This window comes from Natator depressus, chromosome 17, assembly GCF_965152275.1.
Source record: "Natator depressus isolate rNatDep1 chromosome 17, rNatDep2.hap1, whole genome shotgun sequence".
Classification (NCBI taxonomy): Eukaryota; Metazoa; Chordata; order Testudines; family Cheloniidae; genus Natator; species Natator depressus.
The window spans coordinates 13,591,670-13,607,806 of record NC_134250.1 but is presented as its reverse complement, the minus strand read 5'-3'; positions in this window follow the sequence as shown (position 1 = coordinate 13,607,806).

Below are 16,137 nucleotides of genomic sequence, written 5' to 3'. Positions count from 1 at the left end.
TGATGAGCCAGCACCATTTGAGATCAAGATATATTGCAGAGTAGGGAGGTACCAATGAGCATATTCTTATTGTATTTAGTCCCACTTTGGCAGTGTACTGGGCACCCACTTTACGGTCCCTTTAAACTGTCAGCATGGAAAAGAGCCTTAGTGTAACTGAGAATCAGCCTCTAAAAGATTTTAAAAGCTGCTTCCTTTTGCAGGGTGTTAGACTCTCTTCCCTACAGTGCTGCCCCAAATGTTTACTACCGGTGACAATTGACTGCACTAGAGCAGGGCGTGATATCATGGAATACAACACTGCTTCCTGAGAAGAAAAAACAAATGCTTTCGAAAGGGTAAGTCCACACCTAGCAATCCAGGCCATTATTATGGAGGTCAAACTTTCCAGGATCTCCCAGCTCTAATAAAATATAGGCCATAATATCAAGGTCTGTGTCTACAATGAACAAAATAATTCCCAACAGTGCTCTCATGGGGTTAATAGGCAAGGCTCCTAAAGTCAGTCTCGGTTTTACCACCACTTTAGTTAATCCTATTATGCATGTAATTTAATGGTAAAACCAAGCCAGTCTTTGTATCGACATCACAGCTCCTGCCAGCACTAACACCAGTAGCAACCACTGTAATTTGTTTGTTAATTTCCCCAGTGTAGACAAAGCCAAGAAGAGACAGACCCATGATATTACACCATAGTGGGGGGGGGGGGGGGTGGAAAATAAGGTGGCATTTTATTTGGCTATCTTAGAGTGAGAACACTTATTTCAATTGGAGCCATCAAAAACCTCATTTGTCCTGCACTTGGCAACTCAAGGGAAAAGACTTTCAAGCTTTACAAAGCACTGAGTTTGAAGACAAGTCTCTCTCCAGAGAAACTGCTCTCTGTTGCTTTTCATTACACTGATAGATTCTAAGGCCAAAGGGACCATTGTGATCATCTGCTCTGACCCTCTTGCACCAAGACAAGCCATGGACCTTCCCCCAAATAATTCCTTTTTGAACTTGAAGATTAGAACTATTGGTCACCCACAGAAGAAATACCTAGAGTCTGATTTCCAGAAGCACTGGGAACTCTTAGCTGCGGTTGTTGCCAGCAGAGCTGCAGAAAAATGAGGTTCCCCTCACCTCCCAGAAGCTGCATGTGGGAAGAGGATGGAGATGCACACAGGGGAGAAGGAAATTCAGAAAAGGTAGAACTTAGTCTGCAGTGCTGACCCCAGTTTCCAAGAGAGGGGAAATCACAAGCTGAATGAAATGTGTGTTTGGTTGTGAGGCTCACTTCTGAGAAGGGGAAGGTGGGAGAACTTGAATCTAGTCACGTCGTCTCTAAAAGCTCTGTGGACCAAATTCTGTGGTCATGTATAGAACGGCCCTGCAATAGGGTATGCCGTGCACAGTTTCCCCACGTCAGTTTTACAGCAGCATTTCCTGATGCAAGAGCAGCAGTGTTTCTCTTTGTTCATCGGTGACCACTTAGGGGCCCTATCCTGATGTCAGCCAGAAAGGAGCGACTGATCTGGGATCCGGAGTAGGAGCATGGAGGGATAGAGAGGAACATCAATCTTGTGATGGAGCTGCCGGGGACTCAGCTGAGAAAGTCAAGCCTTTGGCCCTAATTCTCAGCAGTGCTTAAGATGAGTTTGGCACCTCATAGGAGGAGCAAGGTAAATATAGGCCACCACTGTGGCCCCTTGGATCCTAGGAATCACTGAGAAATGGAAGAGTCACTAACATAAGTTTGAGCATGTTCAGAATAGCTGGAGCAAAGAATGCGTCAGACACACTTTGCTCCCCAGCTGTCTCCCCTATGCCAGGGATTGGGGGGGAGGTAGAAGAAGGACTAACAGCAGTATGGCATAGAGCTGTTCACCAACCCTCCTCCCCCTGAGCGGCCCTTCACAGGAGCAGCGTGAAAAGCCGAATTAGGCCCTCTGTGTTTTTAGGAATTGTCCTAATGTCAGAACTCTAGTGCCTTGGGCCACGAGTCCTTAGAGTGGAGGCAACCAAGAAAGGGAATCACCCCCTGTGATAGCTTTCCGCTGGAAGTTGTTCTGTGTTTGTTCAGCACCTCGCACAATGGGGTGGTCGCCCATGACTCCTAGGGACTACCGCCACCCAGATAACAAAGATAATGTAGACCATGCCGGGCAATGAGCCTCGTGATAGTCTCATAGTCTCGTGGTACATTTCCCACGAGTGTAATTTTGGTGACTTCCGCAGCTGAAGTGCAGCAGCTCATGGTGAGCGGCTTTGTTGCAGTTGATAGCAAGATAATTATAATCCCATCAGTGGGTAAACTGTGTTTCAATAGGCAAGAGAGGCGCTCTTCAGGCCTTTGATGGATATCTAACAGCTCCTAGAGGTCTGATATTAATCAGCTGCTATCTCTTGACTGCCGCCAGGCTAGTGATCACTAACAATAGCAATTGAGGGAAAACTCAGTTTTTCTGAGACGCACACTTTTTAAAAAATCAGGCTGATTTCTGAAGCTAATTATTAACTGTTCTAGCCCCAGTCGTTGCGAAAGTGGTCTTGGTGTGCCGGGAAAACTTGTGGCCTTGACACCACCTCTGGTGATGAGATTTAGCACCAGTTTTCTTTGACCAAAGTGTAGGCTGTCGGTGAATTGATGTAAATTACAGTTGCCACCCATCCTAATCAGAAGAGAAGGGGTTTTCTCTTTAGCCTCTCATAAATTATTTAAGTGCTGCAATTGCAAGGGGAAGAGTGGAAAGTGCCTGCTAAAATGTTACTTAATATTTAATTCCGTACAAAGTCAAGGTTAGTATTTCTAGGTATTTGATTTCTTCCTAGATACGTGACAGGTAAAATACATTCATTATTCACAGCCTATCCTTAGTCCTTAAGATCAAACAAGCTTCCCTCTGTATTTTAATGAACAATTTCTTCCACATTGCAAATTTATTTGTAAAATTAATGAAAGTAATAGGTTCATCCAGTTCTCTTCAGTTATGCCATGAAATTGCAATAAGACAGACGTTCTAGTCAACAATGCTAATAGTCATCACCCAAGAAGCCAATTGTGATTAGGAGTGAGACTATTTCTGGCATTGTCCTTTATAGTAATAGGATAAAGTTACTGATGGAATAGTTTGGCGACCAAACTACGTGATACCCTGTAACACCCACATTTCATTAAAATGTTGGACTTTCGTGAGGCCTGGGATAGAAGTACAATACAGACAAAGTGTAATTATATTTTGGGAGTGATTTTACCTTGTTAAAAGTGCAAGATATTTGGCGGCTTTGGTTTGTTTTTTTTGTGAAGATTTATAGGGCCCATGGTTGATACTATCTAAAAAGAACACTGGTTAGAATGTAGGATGTATGCTGATGAACGTAGCTCTTGCTGCAGTGTTTAAAGTTACATGACAATTACCTTCAAGAGTAAAGGTACACCGTATCCTGAGACTTACTATTATCACAGTATCATCTATAGTCCCTAATTAGGATTGTGCAAGGTGCTGTACAAACACAAAGGAAGAGCTAGTCCTTGCCCAGAGGAGCTTATAATATAGACAGACAAGACAAAGGCGAAACAGAGATAAAACCACTTGCCAATGGTCATACAACAGAGCCAGTTTTTCTCAATCCCAGACCAATTCCCTACACGTGTAGCACAGGGATACCCGAAAGATAAGGATGAGGCTAGATAGAACAGGGTTTGTGGCATACTTTAGTGTGTAAGATGTTATTTCTCTCTCGTTCTGCGATGCTAAGCCCATGAGCCAAAGGGCTCTCACTGCCCCAGACTAATACAGCCACAAAGCGGGGGCTGGTCTGAGACTTTCCGCATCCTGCGTGTAGTTCTTTTCATCTGTTCCTCTCCCTCCCATAAGAACGCCCGCAGGGTGAATCACTGTCATCATCTTATGCTGCTCTCTGGGCTTGCTGCAGGGAAGATTAAAGGCAGTGCAGGCACTGTGTGTCTTCCTGCCCACTCTCTCTTCTCCCAAAGGAGAGGGACTGCGCTCCGCAGGGTTCTAAAAGCATCTCTTCCTGCCCCCTCTACTGATGCAGGGACGGTAACGTCACAGCTCTTCTCCTACAAAGGGCTGAATAAGCAGCTCCGCCAGAAGCCCTCCATTCACCCACAGGGCAGGGTACAAAACAGGGGGGCTTGACCCAGAGCTCACTGAAGCCAATGGGAGATTTACCACTGACTTGAATAGACTTTGAATCAGGCCCTTCGTGCGTACTTCCCCATTTCTTTCCTCAGCCTCAGAAAAGTAATTGCCATCCTATCCGTTCGATCCTCAGGCTCTCTGCAGAGGCAGCTAAGCGTCCATGATGAGGAGGGTGGCTTTTGATGTAGATCCCTATCCAGTGAGGACTGGACTAGGACCACCAGCTCAGCTTGCTCCAGCCTCTAAACAGCCAGATGGCAACAGCTTCTCTGTTGAGGGAAACGAAAGTAGCCGCCGTGCTAGAGGAGTGTGCCGAGGATGTTGGTGGAGTGTCTGCCTTTCTTGGATGATGCTCCATCGATGAGCTGCGTGCTCAGCCTGTGGGATGTGTCATATCTCTAGCATTAGCTCTGGTTGTTGCCTCTTCTGGGAGTACTCTGAGAGGGGAAATGGGAATCAGGACGCTTGGATTCTAATCTTGGGTCTGGCAGTGCATGCTAATGGTTAGAGCAGGGGTGGCCAACCTGTGGCTCCAGAGCTGCATACGGCTCTTCAGAAGTTAATATGCGGCTCCTTGTATAGGCACCGACTCCAGGGCTGGAGCTACAGGCGCCACCTTTCCGATGTGCCGGAGGCCTAGGGGGCTGCTCACTGCTCAACCCCTGACTCTGCCACAGGCCCTGCCCCCACTCCACCCTTTCCCCCAAGACCCCTACTCCTTCCTGCCCCCTTCCCTGAGCCTGCCACGCCCTCGCTCCTCAGGCACTGATCAGCAGGGCTGCTGGCAGGCGAGCGGGGAGCTGATGGGGGGCTGCTGACACATTACTGGGGCTCTTTGGCAAAGTACATAGGTAAATTTTGGCTCCTTCTCAGGCGCAGGTTGGCCACCCCTGAGTTAGAGCATGGGCGCTAGGTGCCAGATCTCCCGGGTTTTAATTCTGGCTCTGGGTGTGTGAGGGTTGCTGTGAGTCAGGACTTCTGGATTACATTGGTCCAACTCTTGCAGAGAGTGTTTTCTAGTGGTTAGAGCATGGGGGTGGATGAGTGTCAGAACATCTGGTTTCTATTCCTGGCTCTGCTACTGACTTGCTGGGCAACCGTCAGCTAATGACATTGCAACAACAGCTGTGGCGGAGTTGACATCTGCAGGGGATTGAACTCTGGATATAAAAGCTCCTAATGATTTAATGATGGGATGAGTGTGTCTCAGGAAGGGCAGCTAGATAGCTTTAAATATTTTTTTCTTTAGATGGCAGGGGGAAACTTACCCCCACGAGACTGCCCATAAAACTGTGCCATCGAGCATGTTTGAGAACAGCCTGAATTCCCCCACTCTGTTTAAATTAGAGCCTAATCCGGTTGCAGGGATGGAGAGATGAGATGTTTTGAAATGAAGTGAGGACATAAAGGGAGGCTAGTCCAGATGAGGGAAGCTGCAGAGGAGGTGGGTCTCTCACCCACAGTGGAGAAAGCAGGGATGGAAGGGTCCAGTGCCCAGGCAGGGCAATTGGCAAGCCATGATTCAGTCTGAGAAGATCCATTCTGTTGGTGGTGCTGCTCTCCTATATACTAGGGAGCAATTGTGTCCCTCTTCCTTACTGCCCTTGGAGACTGTTCTGTGTTCCCTCCCAGCCCAGGGGCATGGTGCCCTCTCTGCACTTGAATTTCTCCCCCACAGCACATGCCATCTGGATCTACCTGCTGGTGCGTGTGCAACAACCAAGCTATGGAACCCCCATTCATCTTCACCCTCCTCCCGCCCACTTTGCTCCTTTAATTTCTCACACTCACTTATTGAACCCTTCAGCAATTCTGGCCCCGATTCTGAAAGCTGCCCCATGTGGGAAGATATGTGCAGCCCTCTGGGGCTCTGTGAGGGTGCAGAAGTCTGCTTGCATGCATCATATTGCAGGATTGGGCCTTAGATTATAAACTCTTCCGGGCAGGTGCTGGGTCTTTCTGCGCATTTGCACAGCACCTTGTGCACTGGAGCCCCCCAGTGCTGACTGAGGCCTCTGAATGCTACTCCAGTTCAAATAATAAATATTAATAATCAAATAAGTACTACTAATAAGTACTAATAAATTCACTGCCATTCTGGACTGCCTTTGACCTGAGTAAATAACCTCTAAACTGCAGCTTTATTGCTCAGCTCTGAACTGCTCTGGGAATTGTATGCACAGCATTGCTTTAAATCCATGCTAATTCCAAGGGCATGAATTTCAAGCCCTAAGTAAATCACTTCAGACTAGAATTTAGAATCTATTCTGGTTTTATGGCAACTTCTAGCGTTGTCCCAAAGGGACCCCCAATAAATAATCATACACTATCAGCGATGGTGCAGGGACTATGCATGCAAAGGCAGCAAGATTATAACTGTGCATTCACTAAAAGGTTTCACACACGGCACTGGACCTTAGAACCTATTTTACTAACAGAGAAGCGTTGAGCAGAATGCAGAACCTATTCCTTGACCTCTTCCAAAAGAGGTCGTGAGTTCAGGTTCCGCAGTTCTTTCAGTGACCTTTAGAGGGGGCTGTGTGCTCTGTTACTCCCACCCCCTCTGACCCTGCAGGGAATCCTCACCAAGCCAGACACAGATGTGGGTTTTGTTTTGTTTGAATCCCAGCAGTGGGGGAGGAGGGTTGCTTGCAAAGTCAGCTCAGGGAGATGACTGCCAGCTGGCAGTAATCAAGGGCAGCTGAGCCTCCTTAGGCTCAGAACCTTGAAGAGCAGCTCAGCTCAGTCAAGGCAGAGAAGGGACATTCTGCTTGTTGGAGACCAGGACAGGGTGCTTTAGAGATGAATATTGTTTATAGTACTGTGTAAGGATTCCCGCTGCAGGAAGAAAATGTGGCTAGAAGTAGCATTGTGGTTTGGTTTCTTTGGCTGTGCAAGACCTGAAGTCTCAGAGCGAGTAGTTCAACCTGGACTTCCTGGGAAACTTCTCTCCAGCTATGTAGTCCCAGACTCTGCCCTGTGTGGGATTTTTCATGGGATGCTCACCAGAGATGAGTAGAAAGGATTCCATTTAAATGTGCCTTCTACCTGAGCACCCCTCTAAACATGCAGTGATCCTCCTCCCAGCTGTGACCCAGCATTGTTGGCAGCAGGTAGGAGCTTAAGTACTATTAACAGTATGCTAATGTGAGATTTGTTGGCTCCTTCAATCTGAACTGCTAATAACATCCTCAGTGCAATTTATCCTTTGCTTTTTCATGCTTCCTGTTAACAGTTCAAGTGTGTATGTCTGAGTCTCTTCCTTGTCAGGGCCTTGACTGTGCCATAGGCAATTGTTTGAGTCAGTGGCCATGAGACTTTGAGACCCCTGAGAGAGGCCAGTGGTGTCCCTAGATCTCCATACACCTGTGGGCAGAGAGAAATTAACTTTTCTTTTTGTGCCAGTTTAACTGTTTGTTTTTCTAGTTGTTGGGTTTTTTAAAATATGATTGGCTTGAATAGTTCTGCTTGTGAAGAAGTGTTGCTCCATCACAACCCATTGTCTGAAGTAGCCTTTGGGTTGTGTAGCTCCTGGCATTGTTTGTGTGGGAAAGGGAATGGTTCTTGGAATTTGCTTTGTGAAATTCAGTAGTTGACTCCAGGCCATTTTCATAGTGCCACCATGTGGCCAAAAATCAAATCATCACAGATGGGCCTCAAAGTAAAAAAATAAAATGGTCCAGCTGAGAAGAAGTCAGCATCTGTGAATTCTCCTAAGGAGCCCTGCAGATCCAGAGTCTGGGCAGAAACTGAGCTGCTTTGAAAATCCATGTTTAATGTTTTAGCCATATTAAACAGGGCATTCAGAATTTGGCCAGAGACTGTGTATGTGCACGCACAGTGGGTTTGATCACTAGCGTGGGACTTGGGAGACCCAGGTTCAGTTCCTGCTCTGCCACAGGCTTTCTGCATGGCCTTGAGCAAGTCACTTAGCCTCTCTTTGTCTATGTGTAAAATGGGGATAAAAGCTGGGTAATTACCCACTCAGACGCTTTCTGTCTGGCTGCAAACATGAAGCTAACTTGAAGCTTTCACTACAATTAATCTCATATCTCTCAGAGGGCACTCAAGTGTAGTTTGAGCGACAGGGTGTATAAAATGGGCAGGCCAGCCACTGTTTCAGCTTTTTCAAACCTTCACCCTATGGAGTCTCTTTTTTGTTGTTGTTGTTGTTGTTTGTTTAATTCTGACAAACATTCCCAAAAGTGGCATTGGTCTCTAGCGCCAAGTTTCTGCTCCATTCTTAACCATGCTTGGAGCAGCGCTTCCTTATCGTCGGAGCATGCCTCCAATCTGTGCTCATTCCTTATGGCAATGACAAGTAACCCTCTGGACGGGATCTAGCAAGAAGCTGTGTGCGGATGGGCCCTGAATGGAACTCCAGTAAAGCCAATGGAGCTTGCCACAGGTGTCCATTTCAGTGCCAGAGAGGGGCTTTTATTAGTAACCCTGCTGTGATGCTCACAAGAAAGGGTTCTGTGAGGGTGGGTGGGAATTTAGGCTACTACTTCCTCTGGGTCAGTCTGCATTGTTTCCTCTGTTTCTTGTCTTCTAGGGATTTCACTGTTTCATGCCTCTTACAAAAGGAGGCAGAGTGCCTAGTGATTAGAGCACTGGACGGGGACTCAGGCAGCCCTTGGGTAAGTCATGTCAGCTCTCTTCCTCAGTTTCCCATCTGTGTATCTGTTTAAAAAAAATACTGACCTCCATTTGTGAAGTACTTTGAGACTTACTGAGGAAGAGTGCCATGTAAGAGCTGGGTGGTGGTATTATTACAGTGGCAAGCGCAGAATCTGTGTTTAGTAATGAATATCCCTGGGATCTTGCTCAAGTCCCTGAGGTGATCTGCCTCCTAGTCTATTCAGAGCCAGAAGTGTATGTCGGTCACATTCTGAGAGCATTAGACTGTGATTTACCCCCGCCCTTTCCCCATTAATTCAGGAACTGCTCTTAGTCTTGTGACTAAACTTTTCTCTGAAAACTGCCCTTCTCTCTCTCTCTCTCTCTCTCTCTCATGCCCTACATGCAGAACAGGTTTTGCTTTGTCTCACATAGCTGTATATTGCTTGCAGGCATGCTGCCCTGTCAGCTTGGTGTTGGATTGAGATGGTAATGGGGGGGGGGGGTGTGAGAGAGAGAGAGAACACCTCACCTGTGTAATGCTGCTGCCCTCTCATCACACCAGTTGTTCTTATCCAGTTTCTGCCATAACAGCACCCAAGTGAGGCACAGCTGCCATTTTGCAGTCGCAGATGTTGCTCGTTGCACAGCCAAACGTATTTTGAAGTTTGTTTGTTTTTTTTTAAATGTCTAGCTTTTTAATTGGATTTCTTGAATGCGGCTTCCCTGTGGCATCACCATCTCATGCCCACTAATGTTAGTGAATGAAAGTCCCGTTATTGTGGCAGAACAATGGCGATGCAAAGTCTTGGAGAGCTGTCTATTTTTAATCCAGGAATGATCTTCATCCTAACCTAGGGAGCACTTCATAATGCCAAATGATATGGCAAAACCCCATAGGGGGTATCCTCAAACAATTACAAAGCATACTTGATGGGGGGCTCTATCCTGAAAGAAATCTTTCCTGAACCCCCCTCTTCTGGCCTTCAAACAATCCCCAACCTAGCCAAATTCATCATCAGAAGTAAGCTCTCCACAGACCAGGACCCTCCAATTCAAAGTGGCACCAGACCTGCCGTAACCAATGCAAACCCTGCAGATATATCTCCACTGCTATGGTGAGCAATCACCCCACAACACATCTTTCAAGATACAGGAGTTCTACCCATGCCTATCAGAACCAGTGGTGTACTTCATCCAGTGCACTAAATGCCCCCAGTAACAACTAGGTGAGTGAAACGAGACAATTGCTACACTCTCAAATGAACTCGCACAGAAAAATTCTAAAAGCAAAAAACACCATATCCCCTGTGGGCAAACACTTTTCACAGAGACATCACTCCATATCTGACTTCCCAGTCTTCTTCCTCAAAGAAAACCTGCCCAACACCATCAATACATGAGCCTGGGAGCTTAAATTCATAACTTTGCTAGGCACTAAAAATCAAGGTCTTAATAAAAACACTGGATTTACGACCTTTTGTCTGTAATCCACTAACCCCCTTCTTCTGACCTATGACTGCAGAGGTGTTAACAGGCCACATCCCCTTGAACAGTGTCTTATGATGTATGTTAACTTCTTCTGCTGAACAATCTGTTCCACCTTCAGTTTAGCTGTGACACTCTGAGTACATTTCCCAGACCTAAAGAAGAGCTCTGTGTAAGCTCGAAAGCTTGTCTCTTTCACCAACAGAAGTTGGTCCAATAAAACATATTACCTCACCCACCTTGTCTCGCTGAGGTGTTGTTGCCTCTTTGTAAAAGTGGCAGAAGCCTCTGGAGAGAAAGGTTGACTTGTTTTGAGTAATATAAGTACACGCTGGTTCTGGATTATTGAAGAGGAATGAGGCGTGGTAATGGCAGATGTGTTGTCACAGCACGGTTGGGGGACTGCATCAGCTAAATTGCATGAACGCAGCTAAAATGACAGTAAATGTTTTTCTAATATTAACTTCCTTTTTATTTGCTGTAACACGAGGATAGCATTTGATTGCAAGAGAGGTGATCCATGGGATCAAAAAATGGGAGGAGAGAAGTCTTGAGTGCATCTCTCTATTAAGATGCAGTTCACACCATGAAAACTTGCTGCAAGCCTACCTGAATTCACATTCAAATGAGCTTTTATTCAAATGAAGAGGGTGCGGGTGCGGGGGGAGAGAAATTGCAGATGATGCCTAGGGCAGGTCTACACTTGGTGCAGCTGTGCCACTATAGCGATTTCTTAATATTTATTTTGGCTGTCTTCTGATGGGACCAAGAGCTTCGCATCAGCATATCCGATAAAACCAATGATCGGAGATTGCTCTGGTGACAAATCTTACGTTTGTTTCTGTCTTGTTAAAGCAATGTAAAATCTTCAAGAAGTAAAATGGAAGTTGACCTTTCACAGTGTTTTAATTATTAATCAATCTTGCTCTAGCCCTGTGATGCAATTTAAATATTTATTATTACACCTGTTTGACAGGCAGCTTCTCCATAATCAAGTTTTTCCTAAGATCTAGATTTTTTTTTTTTTCCAGGAATGCTGAGCACTCTCACCTCCCAACTAAAGCCAATGGGAACGGCTGGCACTCGGTACCCATAAAAATTGGTCCTCATGTGACTTGCCAGAGGTTGCATAGCCTATCTGGTCTGGGGCAGAGCTGGGAATCCCTTCACTCCATTCCTGAGTCCTAGGCTTGTTCTTTACCCACTAGAGGTAAGAACATAAGAAGGGCCATGCTGGGTCAGACCAAAAGTCCATCTAGCCCAATATCCTGTCTCCTGACAGTGGCCAGTGCCAGGTGCTTCAGAGGGAATGAACAGAATGGGTCATCATCAAGTGATCCATCCCATGTTGCCCAGTCTCAGCTTCTGGCAGACAGACTAGGGATACCGTTCTTGCCCTCACCATGCTAAAGGAGACATGACACAAGGCTATACTGGGAGTATTTTCTACTGGGTAGTTTCCTGAGTGACTGCTCAGAGTAGGATTGGGGACACTAGCATAAAGAGCTGAGCAAAAATCTGAATTTCCCTCCCCTCTGCATATGGGTGGGGGTGCAGCTTTGTACATGGGAGGGTGGGAAGGTGTATGTGCATTGGGAAGAAGGGCGGTGTCGCTGTGTTCATAAGTCTGTGGGGGGGGGGGGGCGCACCTGAAATCAGTGGAGGGTTTGTGTGGAAAAACATGGTCTGGGGGGGGGGGCTATGTTTGAGGCGGGGATGGTATCTGCACGGTTGGGGGCCTGTGGCTGTGTTCAGGGGGCTGGTGTCCGGGGGGGACTCTGTTCATGGGGGGCGGGGGGGGGGCTGATGTCTGTGGTGTGGGTAGCTGTGTTTGCAAATGGGCACTTTCTGCATGCTTGTCCTATAGGGCGAAGGCTCTGTTCATATTGGGGAGGTGGGGGGGGATATATTCATGCATGTCTGTGGGTGGAGGGAGGACAGTGGCTGTGTTAGGGGGCTGGTGCCTGCATGGGGAGGCTGTGTTCATGGGGAGGGTGGAGGGAGGACATTGGCTGTATTAGGGGGCTGGTGCCTGCATGGGGAGGGCGGGGGGAGGCTGAGGTAGGTGTAGGGCGATTTTTCTATCACCCCTCTGTGTCTTGTCTAGGGGGGGCAGCTGTGTTCACATTGGTCAATGGTCACAAGTCTGGGGTGGGGGGCAGTCTCTGAGCGTGTTTGGGGCTGCTGTGTTTGTACTGGCCACTGTCAGTCTCTGCATGTCTTTCTTCTTCTCCCCAAAGGCTGTGAGCACGCACTGCTGCGCGGGAGGGTCATAGTAAACAGCATGTAGTACAGTAATAAGTCTTTGAAACTGTTGGCCTGAGAAGCGATGAAATCCACCACAGGGACGGGAAGCTAAACCAGACATTTCTTGTGAGGAGTTAGAATCATAGAATATCAGGGTTGGAAGGGACCTCAGGAGGTCATCTAGTCCAACCTCCTGCTCAAAGCAGGACCAATCCCCAATTTTTGCTCCAGATCCCTAAATGGCCCCCTCAAGGATTGAACTCACAATCCTGGGTTTAGCAGGCCAATGCTCAAACTCCTGAGCTAGCCCTCCCCCCAGTTCAGCATCTTAGAATGAATTCAGCCCTTTGTGGATCAGCATTTCTGTTTGTGACTTGATAAATATTGGACCTGAGGAATATTGCCTATTCAACTCTGTGAAAGTTAATGAGGTGACACTGGAAGAGCGGACAAGTTGTAGAACCTCAACCTTATTGAAAGAGGCCCAAATGTTGAGGGGTTTAAGCTCTGAATCTAATCTTGATGCTCTAAGTGCTATTTGTGTGAGGTAACGATGCTCCCATATGCCTACCCCGCTCCCATGGGGCCATTACAATGGACACTGTATATTATACACTGCTTAGATGGACTGTGGTGGTGCTCCTGGACAGCTTCCTTCCTTAGGGTTTGTTTACGTACAGTTTTTGGAATTCTATAGAAACAAATGTAAAGTGGTACGACCACTTTAGAGTGGATACAGTTTACTGGTATTTTATTATTTGGATTGTGGTAGCTTCCAGGACTGCCAGTCCTGGACCAGAACCCCATTGTGCTGGGCACTGTACAAACACAAGACAAAAAGGCTGTCCCTACCCCAACCCAGTACAAGACCAGAGACAACAGCACAAGGGAAGTATGAGACCATATCAGTCAGTACCATGGGCAGCAGTCTTAAAAATCCACCAGTTGCCTAACTGTTTCACTCTTTGGAGGCATCCAGTCTATTTCTTCCCTCAACAGAGTAAGCAATACCAATGTGACCACTTTTATACTAGTAGAAGTTTATCCACATTAGGCAGTTACATCACCTTAACTATCTTGCTTTCTAAACTTGTGTAATGGTACAAAAATTGCTGGTAGACCTAAGCTGCTTCATTCTGGCACCATGTCGGATTATGCTGCCATCTCCCAGTACGTACCCAAGATGAAGAACTGCAATGTCATAAATAGAATCAAACTTCATTGCTTGCTGCAAACGTAGCCTGGTCTTTTATCATCATCATCAAGATCTACATCATCAAGAAGAGAACAACTCACTGCAAAAGGACTCTTCTGAAGACATTCTGTACAGAGGTAATGTTAATAGCCAAAGACAAGTTATTTAAGCAGCCATCGACCGAAAGGATAGGTAGATAAGCGTGATATTTTAAACAGGAGCGATACATTGTCTGACTTCCCAACAAAGAGAGCTTGTTAGATAGTGATCAGTGTTTAATTGTAGCTGTAAACAAAAACTTCTTTCTTGGGTTTAAAAAAATTGCTTTGAGGAGAGAGGAGTTTGCTCTGAATGAAAAAACAGATTCTAAAGAATAGGCTAATGGCTTTCTTTTTGAAGAAGTTTCTGCAATAGAAAGACTGCTGTAGGAGCAGAATCAAACCCAAATTTCTTATGTATGGGACTTGTCCTTTTATTTCTACCACTTATTTTATGTGCTGCACAGGGTGCATATTAGAAGGACTCACTTAAGAGGTTAACACACAACTATGTGAACAAGCCAACTGTATGCATACGTAAGTTTTATGTGTAGGAATGTGGACCTCTATTTCATCATGCATGGGCTGATGTCAGTTTCCTGCTTGTGATATGCAGGACTACTTCCATCCTATCGCAGTTAGAGTAATAGTATTTTAGAAAGTCCAGAGAGAGAGAACCTGGAAAAATTACTAGCTATATTACTCGTGTTTGCAGTATTGCCTGGGAACTCCAGCCAGCACTGGGCATTAACTCCATGGGGGCTGAGGATTTTCATCACCTTGCAGGACTGGGCCTGGCTGTGAGGCTTAGCTCCAGATCCATGCTGCTCCAGAGTTTGTGGGGTGGGACAGGGGAGTTTCAGGTGTAAGGTTTTGGTTCCAGCCTCCAGGTCAATGCCACAAATATATATATATGACTCATAACCGGGATGAAAATGACTGTCATGGTTACAGGGCTAGCTGCACCTCTGTCCCCTTCCTGGTCTCTCTCAATGCAACCCTCAGGGGTCAGGCCTCATGCCTTTGCTTCTCCTGGGTGGAATGCAACAGATCTCCCACTTGTGAAGGGTGCTGTGGCCCAGTCCCAGTCTATCAACTGTGCTACCCAGCAGGTGTCACTGAGCATAGACACCATAGACATTTTTTCTCTGTGGGAGTCTGTGATCATTGCTATCTAGTGATAAACCAGCCGTCTTACAAGCAAGGGGTGTGTGTATAGTTTTCACAATAGAAACAAACCCGTTAGCCATGGGTGTAGATTGTTCTAACATCCTCTCTATCTTGCCAACTGGCTTACCATTGCCTGATGGCAGCCTAGGCAGGCCTAACTTCTTCAGAAACCCCAATGGTGCCTTCCTCTTAGTGCTCCTCTTGAAGGACACCCTTTTTAAACTGCTAGAGTCCTTTTGTTCTCACGTGTTCCTTTGGTCCTTCTGAACTAAACTAGTTTAGCAGGTTGGCTGGGAAGTTGGAAATATCGTCAAAGCTAAAGGTTCAGGCAATGTCCCTTAGTAACTCTTAGTCTTTGCTGAAAGAAGACCTATCTTTGAGCTCTTCCGCTGCCTTATTTGTATCCTTGTTCTTTAGACCTGAAGTATAACACATTGGTTTGCCAACTAAAGGCCACCCTAGTCTACAGCACATAACTTCCCTCCAATTCTTATAAAGCTTCAGTTGGTTAACATATTTCAAAAGTGGTATCTCAATTAAATCTTGGTATAGAAAAGATGAGTAAATGTGATTTACTGGTGCATATAGAATTAGAGGGGTATTTTTAATTAAAAAAAAAAAGGTAGAGAAATCTAAGAACTTCTTTAAAGAATGATCCAAGCTAAGTAGCCAGGAAAGGCAAACAATTCAACCGGAGCAGGCCTCTGACTGCAATGTGTAGGATAGTATCATAGCAATGGCATGTACTGCTCCTAATCTGTATACACCTACTATGCAACCCTTAATCTGGGTACAGATTCCTTTGTCTACGTGGAGAGAGAGTCCATGCTGTAGCCAAAGCCACTCGTTAGTAATTCAATCTGCCCCTTGTATGGAGACAAATGATGATGGCCTCATGTCTTTACCAAAGTGAGAGTTACAGAGCTACAAGCTTTACTAATTTGCCCTGTGAAGTAAGACAGTATCTTGCTCACTAGGACCCAGATTTTTAAAGGTATTTAGGTGTTGCTGTGCTCTGCATTTGGGAGCCTAAATCTGATTTTTTTCACAAGGGATTTAGGCACTTAGCCTAAATCCCATTGCAATGCTGAGTTCAACAATGGCAAAATACCTTTTAAAAATCTGACATTACTCCTTTTATCTCCTTATCAAACACTTTTTTTTTTTTTTTTTTTTTTTTTTTTTTTTAACACCACCAACCCTGTACTGTGTTTCCATCCATCTGTAGTGG